Here is a 9,070-nt window from a genome sequence, read left to right as displayed (position 1 = left end):
AGGTCCATTAACATTATTGAAATTCAAAGACATATTACGATACCTACTGCGTATTATGGAAGCTATTCCAACCTACCTGTTTCGCACATGTCCCCGACATACCCTTCAACGCAATCACATGAGTAGCCATTGACTGCATCGGTGCAGTTCCCTCCATTCTGACAGGGACTCGAACCGCATTCATCAAAGTCTGTGAAAATTCAAGCATATTCACAGCTTTACATTTCAAATTTAGACTGAGAAATACCAAACACTTTATTCAGACGATATCCTTAATCACCAATGCTTCAAATGCATTACCACTTGCCGCACTGGAAAAAGACATTTTATTTTAAAGTCAGGACATATTTTACTTCTTGCTCAGTTCATTAACCTTATTGAAATTCAAAGACAGATTACCATACCTACAGCGTACTATAGATGCTATTCCAACCTACCTGTTTCACACATGTATCCGACATACCCTTCAACGCAGTCACACGAGTAGCCATTGACCGCATCGGTGCAGTTCCCTCCGTTTTGACATGGAGTCGAACCACATTCATCGAAGTCTGTGAAAATTCAAGCATATTCACAACTTTACGTCTCCAAATAAGACGCCAATTATATGAGGTACCTTTTGCAGCCAACCTAACTCATCACCAATGTTTCACATCCATGACTACATATCAAGAAGAGAAAAAACTGCTTTATTTGGAGCTTTTGACATATATTTATTTAGTGCTCACTTCCAATACCACAAACACTCAGGGCAAGTTTATGATACCTGCAGCCTTAATATTATAGATGTTATTCAAACGTACCTGTTTCACACATGTCCCCGACGTACCCTTCAACGCAGTCACATTTGTACCCATTCACTGCATCGGTGCAATTTCCTCCATTCTGACAGGGAGTCGAACCGCATTCATCAAAGTCTGTGAAAATTCAAGGATATTCACAGCTTTACATTTCAAATTTAGATGCAAAACATATCAGGCACCTTTTTCAGACCACATTCCTAATCACCAATGTTTCAAATGCATTACCACTTGACGGAATTGCCAAAAACACATTTTATCTGAAAGTGAGGACATATTTCACTTGTTGCTCAGTTCCATTAACATTATTGAAATTCAAAGACATATTACGATACCTACAGCGTATTATGGAAGCTATTCCAACCTACCTGTTTCGCACATGTCCCCGACATACCCTTCAACGCAATCACATGAGTAGCCATTGACTGCATCGGTGCAGTTCCCTCCATTCTGACAGGGACTCGAACCGCATTCATCAAAGTCTGTGAAAATTCAAGCATATTCACAGCTTTACATTTCAAATTTAGACTGAGAAATACCAAACACTTTATTCAGGTGATATTCTTAATCACCAATGCTTCAATTGCATTACCACTTGCCGCACTGGAAAAAGACATTTTATTTTAAAGTCAGGACATATTTTACTTGTTGCTCAGTTCATTAACCTTATTGAAATTCAAAGACAGATTACCATACCTACAGCGTACTATAGATGCTATTCCAACCTACCTGTTTCACACATGTATCCGACATACCCTTCAACGCAATCACACGAGTAGCCATTGACCGCATCGGTGCAGTTCCCTCCGTTTTGACATGGAGTCGAACCACATTCATCGAAGTCTGTGAAAATTCAAGCATATTCACAACTTTACGTCTCCAAATAAGACGCCAATTATATGAGGTACCTTTTTCAGCCAACGCAATTTATCACCAATGTTTCATATCCATGACTACATATCAAGAAGAGAAAAAAAACTACTTTATCTGGAACTTTAAATATTTATATATTTGGTGCTCAATTCCAATACCACAGACACTCAGGGCAAGTTTATGATACCTTTAACCTTAGTATTATAGATGTTATTCAAACGTACCTGTTTCACACATGTCCCCGACGTACCCTTCAACGCAGTCACATTTGTACCCATTCACTGCATCGGTGCAATTTCCTCCATTCTGACAGGGAGTCGAACCACATTCATCAAAGTCTGTGAAAATTCAAGGATATTCACAGCTTTACATTTCAAATTTAGATGCAAAACATATCAAGCACCTTTTTCAGACCACATTCTTAATCACCAATGTTTCAAATGCATTACCACTTGACCGCACTGCCAAAAACACATTTTATCTTAAAGTGAGGACATATTTCACTTGTTGCTCAGTTCCATTAACATTATTGAAATTCAAAGACATATTACGATACCCACAGCGTATTATGGAAGCTATTCCAACCTACCTGTTTCGCACATGTCCCCGACATACCCTTCAACGCAATCACATGAGTAGCCATTGACTGCATCGGTGCAGTTCCCTCCATTCTGACAGGGACTCGAACCGCATTCATCAAAGTCTGTGAAAATTCAAGCATATTCACAGCTTTACATTTCAAATTTAGACTGCCAAATACCAAACACTTTATTCAGACGATATCCTTAATCACCAATGCTTCAAATGCATTACCACTTGCCGCACTGGAAAAAGACATTTTATTTTAAAGTCAGGACATATTTTACTTCTTGCTCAGTTCATTAACCTTATTGAAATTCAAAGACAGATTACCATACCTACAGCGTACTATAGATGCTATTCCAGCCTACCTGTTTCACACATGTATCCGACATACCCTTCAACGCAATCACACGAGTAGCCATTGACCGCATCGGTGCAGTTCCCTCCGTTTTGACATGGAGTCGAACCACATTCATCGAAGTCTGTGAAAATTCAAGCATATTCACAACTTTACGTCTCCAAATAAGACGCCAATTATATGAGGTACCTTTTTCAGCCAACCTAATTCATCACCAATGTTTCATATCCATGACTACATATCAAGAATAGAAAAAACTACTTCATCTGGAACTTTAAATATTGATATATTTGGTGTTCCCTTCCAATACCACAGACACTCAGGGCAAGTTTATGATACCTGGAGCCTCAATATTATAGATGTTATTCAAACGTACCTGTTTCGCACATGTCCCCGACGTACCCTTCAACGCAGTCACATTTGTAGCCATTCACTGCATCGGTGCAATTTCCTCCATTCTGACAGGGAGTCGAACCACATTCATCAAAGTCTGTGAAAATTCAAGCATATTCACAACTTTACGTCTCCAAATAAGACGCCAATTATATGAGGTACCTTTTGCAGCCAACCTAATTCATCACCAATGTTTCACATCCATGACTACATATCAAGAAGAGAAAAAACTGCTTTATTTGGAGCTTTGGACACATATTTATTTGGTGCTCACTTCCAATACCACAAACACTCAGGGCAAGTTTATGATACCTTTAACCTTAATATTATAGATGTTATTCAAACGTACCTGTTTCACACATGTCCCCGACGTACCCTTCAACGCAGTCACATTTGTACCCATTCACGGCATCGGTGCAATTTCCTCCATTCTGACAGGGAGTCGAACTGCATTCATCAAAGTCTGTGAAAATTCAATGATATTCAAAGCTTTACATTTCAAATTTAGATGCAAAACATATCAGGCACCTTTTTCAGACCACATTCTTAATCACCAATGTTTCAAATGCATTACCACTTGACTGCACTGCCAAAAACACATTTTATCTTAAAGTGAGGACATATTTCACTTGTTGCTCAGTTCCATTAACATTATTGAAATTCAAAGACATACTACGATACCTACAGCGTATTATGGAAGCTATTCCAACCTACCTGTTTCGCACATGTCCCCGACATACCCTTCAACGCAATCACATGAGTAGCCATTGACTGCATCGGTGCAGTTCCCTCCATTCTGACAGGGACTCGAACCGCATTCATCAAAGTCTGTGAAAATTCAAGCATATTCACAGCTTTACATTTCAAATTTAGACTGAGAAATACCAAACACTTTATTCAGACGATATCCTTAATCACCAATGCTTCAAATGCATTACCACTTGCCGCACTGGAAAAAGACATTTTATTTTAAAGTCAGGACATATTTTACTTCTTGCTCAGTTCATTAACCTTATTGAAATTCAAAGACAGATTACCATACCTACAGCGTACTATAGATGCTATTCCAACCTACCTGTTTCACACATGTATCCGACATACCCTTCAACGCAATCACACGAGTAGCCATTGACTGCATCGGTGCAGTTCCCTCCGTTTTGACATGGAGTCGAACCACATTCATCAAAGTCTGTGAAAATTCAAGCATATTCACAACTTTACGTCTCCAAATAAGACGCCAATTATATGAGGTACCTTTTTCAGCCAACCTAATTCATCACCAATATTTCATATCCATGACTACATATCAAGAATAGAAAAAACTACTTCATCTGGAACTTTAAATATTGATATATTTGGTGCTCACTTCCAATACCACAGACACTCAGGGCAAGTTTATGATACGTGGAGCCTCAATATTATAGATGTTATTCAAACGTACCTGTTTCGCACATGTCCCCGACGTACCCTTCAACGCAGTCACATTTGTAGCCATTCACTGCATCGGTGCAATTCCCTCCATTCTGACAGGGAGTCGAACCGCATTCATCAAAGTCTGTGAAAATTCAAGGATATTCAAAGCTTTACATTTCAAATTTAGATGCAAAACTTTTCAGGCACCTTTTTCAGACCACATTCTTAATCACCAATGTTTCAAATAGATCACCACTTGACCGCACTGCCAAAAACACATTTTATCTTAAAGTGAGGACATATTTCACTTGTTGCTCAGGTCCATTAACATTATTGAAATTCAAAGACATATTACGATACCTACTGCGTATTATGGAAGCTATTCCAACCTACCTGTTTCGCACATGTCCCCGACATACCCTTCAACGCAATCACATGAGTAGCCATTGACTGCATCGGTGCAGTTCCCTCCATTCTGACAGGGACTCGAACCGCATTCATCAAAGTCTGTGAAAATTCAAGCATATTCACAGCTTTACATTTCAAATTTAGACTGAGAAATACCAAACACTTTATTCAGACGATATCCTTAATCACCAATGCTTCAAATGCATTACCACTTGCCGCACTGGAAAAAGACATTTTATTTTAAAGTCAGGACATATTTTACTTCTTGCTCAGTTCATTAACCTTATTGAAATTCAAAGACAGATTACCATACCTACAGCGTACTATAGATGCTATTCCAACCTACCTGTTTCACACATGTATCCGACATACCCTTCAACGCAGTCACACGAGTAGCCATTGACCGCATCGGTGCAGTTCCCTCCGTTTTGACATGGAGTCGAACCACATTCATCGAAGTCTGTGAAAATTCAAGCATATTCACAACTTTACGTCTCCAAATAAGACGCCAATTATATGAGGTACCTTTTGCAGCCAACCTAATTCATCACCAATGTTTCACATCCATGACTACATATCAAGAAGAGAAAAAACTGCTTTATTTGGAGCTTTGGACACATATTTATTTGGTGCTCACTTCCAATACCACAAACACTCAGGGCAAGTTTATGATACCTTTAACCTTAATATTATAGATGTTATTCAAACGTACCTGTTTCACACATGTCCCCGACGTACCCTTCAACGCAGTCACATTTGTACCCATTCACGGCATCGGTGCAATTTCCTCCATTCTGACAGGGAGTCGAACTGCATTCATCAAAGTCTGTGAAAATTCAATGATATTCAAAGCTTTACATTTCAAATTTAGATGCAAAACATATCAGGCACCTTTTTCAGACCACATTCTTAATCACCAATGTTTCAAATGCATTACCACTTGACTGCACTGCCAAAAACACATTTTATCTTAAAGTGAGGACATATTTCACTTGTTGCTCAGTTCCATTAACATTATTGAAATTCAAAGACATACTACGATACCTACAGCGTATTATGGAAGCTATTCCAACCTACCTGTTTCGCACATGTCCCCGACATACCCTTCAACGCAATCACATTTGTACCCATTCACTGCATCGGTGCAATTTCCTCCATTCTGACAGGGAGTCGAACCGCATTCATCAAAGTCTGTGAAAATTCAAGGATATTCACAGCTTTACATTTCAAATTTAGATGCAAAACATATCAGGCACCTTTTTCAGACCACATTCTTAATCACCAATGTTTCAAATGCATTACCACTTGACCGCACTGCCAAAAACACATTTTATCTTAAAGTGAGGACATATTTCACTTGTTGCTCAGTTCCATTAACATTATTGAAATTCAAAGACATATTACGATACCTACAGCGTATTATGGAAGCTATTCCAACCTACCTGTTTCGCACATGTCCCCGACATACCCTTCAACGCAATCACATGAGTAGCCATTGACTGCATCGGTGCAGTTCCCTCCATTCTGACAGGGACTCGAACCGCATTCATCAAAGTCTGTGAAAATTCAAGCATATTCACAGCTTTACATTTCAAATTTAGACTGAGAAATACCAAACACTTTATTCAGGTGATATTCTTAATCACCAATGCTTCAATTGCATTACCACTTGCCGCACTGGAAAAAGACATTTTATTTTAAAGTCAGGACATATTTTACTTGTTGCTCAGTTCATTAACCTTATTGAAATTCAAAGACAGATTACCATACCTACAGCGTACTATAGATGCTATTCCAACCTACCTGTTTCACACATGTATCCGACATACCCTTCAACGCAATCACACGAGTAGCCATTGACCGCATCGGTGCAGTTCCCTCCGTTTTGACATGGAGTCGAACCACATTCATCGAAGTCTGTGAAAATTCAAGCATATTCACAACTTTACGTCTCCAAATAAGACGCCAATTATATGAGGTACCTTTTTCAGCCAACGCAATTTATCACCAATGTTTCATATCCATGACTACATATCAAGAAGAGAAAAAAAACTACTTTATCTGGAACTTTAAATATTTATATATTTGGTGCTCACTTCCAATACCACAGACACTCAGGGCAAGTTTATGCTACCTTTAACCTTAATATTATAGATGTTATTCAAACGTACCTGTTTCACACATGTCCCCGACGTACCCTTCAACGCAGTCACATTTGTACCCATTCACTGCATCGGTGCAATTTCCTCCATTCTGACAGGGAGTCGAACCGCATTCATCAAAGTCTGTGAAAATTCAAGGATATTCACAGCTTTACATTTCAAATTTAGATGTAAAACATATCAAGCACCTTTTTCAGACCACATTCTTAATCACCAATGTTTCAAATGCATTACCACTTGACCGCACTGCCAAAAACACATTTTATCTTAAAGTGAGGACATATTTCACTTGTTGCTCAGTTCCATTAACATTATTGAAATTCAAAGACATATTACGATACCCACAGCGTATTATGGAAGCTATTCCAACCTACCTGTTTCGCACATGTCCCCGACATACCCTTCAACGCAATCACATGAGTAGCCATTGACTGCATCGGTGCAGTTCCCTCCATTCTGACAGGGACTCGAACCGCATTCATCAAAGTCTGTGAAAATTCAAGCATATTCACAGCTTTACATTTCAAATTTAGACTGAGAAATACCAAACACTTTATTCAGACGATATCCTTAATCACCAATGCTTCAAATGCATTACCACTTGCCGCACTGGAAAAAGACATTTTATTTTAAAGTCAGGACATATTTTACTTGTTGCTCAGTTCATTAACCTTATTGAAATTCAAAGACAGATTACCATACCTACAGCGTACTGTAGATGCTATTCCAACCTACCTGTTTCACACATGTATCCGACATACCCTTCAACGCAATCACACGAGTAGCCATTGACCGCATCGGTGCAGTTCCCTCCGTTTTGACATGGAGTCGAACCACATTCATCGAAATCTGTGAAAATTCAAGCAAATTCACAACTTTACGTCTCCAAATAAGACGCCAATTATATGAGGTACCTTTTTCAGCCAACCGAATTCATCACCAATGTTTCATATCCATGACTACATATCAACAATAGAAAAAACTACTTTATCTGGAACTTTAAATATTGATATATTTGGTGCTCACTTCCAATACCACAGACACTCAGGGCAAGTTTATGATACGTGGAACCTCAATATTATAGATGTTATTCAAACCTACCTGTTTCGCACATATCCCCGACGTACCCTTCAACACAGTCACATTTGTAGCCATTCACTGCATCGGTGCAATTCCCTCCATTCTGACAGGGAGTCGAACCACATTCATCAAGGTCTGTGAAAATTCAAGCATATTCACAACTTTACGTCTCCAAATCTGATGCAAAACATATAAGGTACCTTTTGCAGCCAAAATAATTCATCACCAATGTTTCACATCCATGACTACATATCAAGAAGAGAAAACACTGCTTTATTTGGAGCTTTGGACATTTATTTATTTGGTGCTCACTTCCAATACCACAGACACTCAGGGCAAGTTTATGATACCTTTAACCTTAATATTATAGATGTTATTCAAACGTACCTGTTTCACACATGTCCCCGACGTACCCTTCAACGCAGTCACATTTGTACCCATTCACTGCATCGGTGCAATTTCCTCCATTCTGACAGGGAGTCGAACCGCATTCATCAAAGTCTGTGAAAATTCAAGGATATTCACAGCTTTACATTTCAAATTTAGATGCAAAACATATCAGGCACCTTTTTCAGACTGCATTCTTAATCACCAATGGTTCAAATGCATTACCACTTGACCGCACTGGCAAAAACACATTTTACCTTAAAGTGAGGACATATTTCACTTGTTGCTTAGTTCCATTAACATTTTTGAAATTCAAAGACAGATTACCATACCTACAGCGTATTATAGATGCTATTTCAACCTACCTGTTTCACACATGTATCCGACATACCCTTCAACGCAATCACACGAGTAGCCATTGACTGCATCGGTGCAGTTCCCTCCGTTTTGACATGGAGTCGAACCACATTCATCGAAGTCTGTGAAAATTCAAGCATATTCACAACCTTACGTCTCCAAATCCGATGCAAAACATATAAGGTACCTTTTTCAGACGATATTCTCAATCACCAATGCTTCAAATGCATTACCGCTTGCCATGCTGACAAAAAGAC

The sequence above is a fragment of the Acanthaster planci genome, linkage group LG11, assembly GCF_054643075.1.
Source record: "Acanthaster planci isolate LZ-2023a linkage group LG11, COTS_SCS, whole genome shotgun sequence".
NCBI classification, from domain to species: domain Eukaryota; kingdom Metazoa; phylum Echinodermata; class Asteroidea; order Valvatida; family Acanthasteridae; genus Acanthaster; species Acanthaster planci.
The sequence above is the reverse complement of the archived record's forward strand: the minus strand, read 5'-3'. Positions refer to the sequence as shown.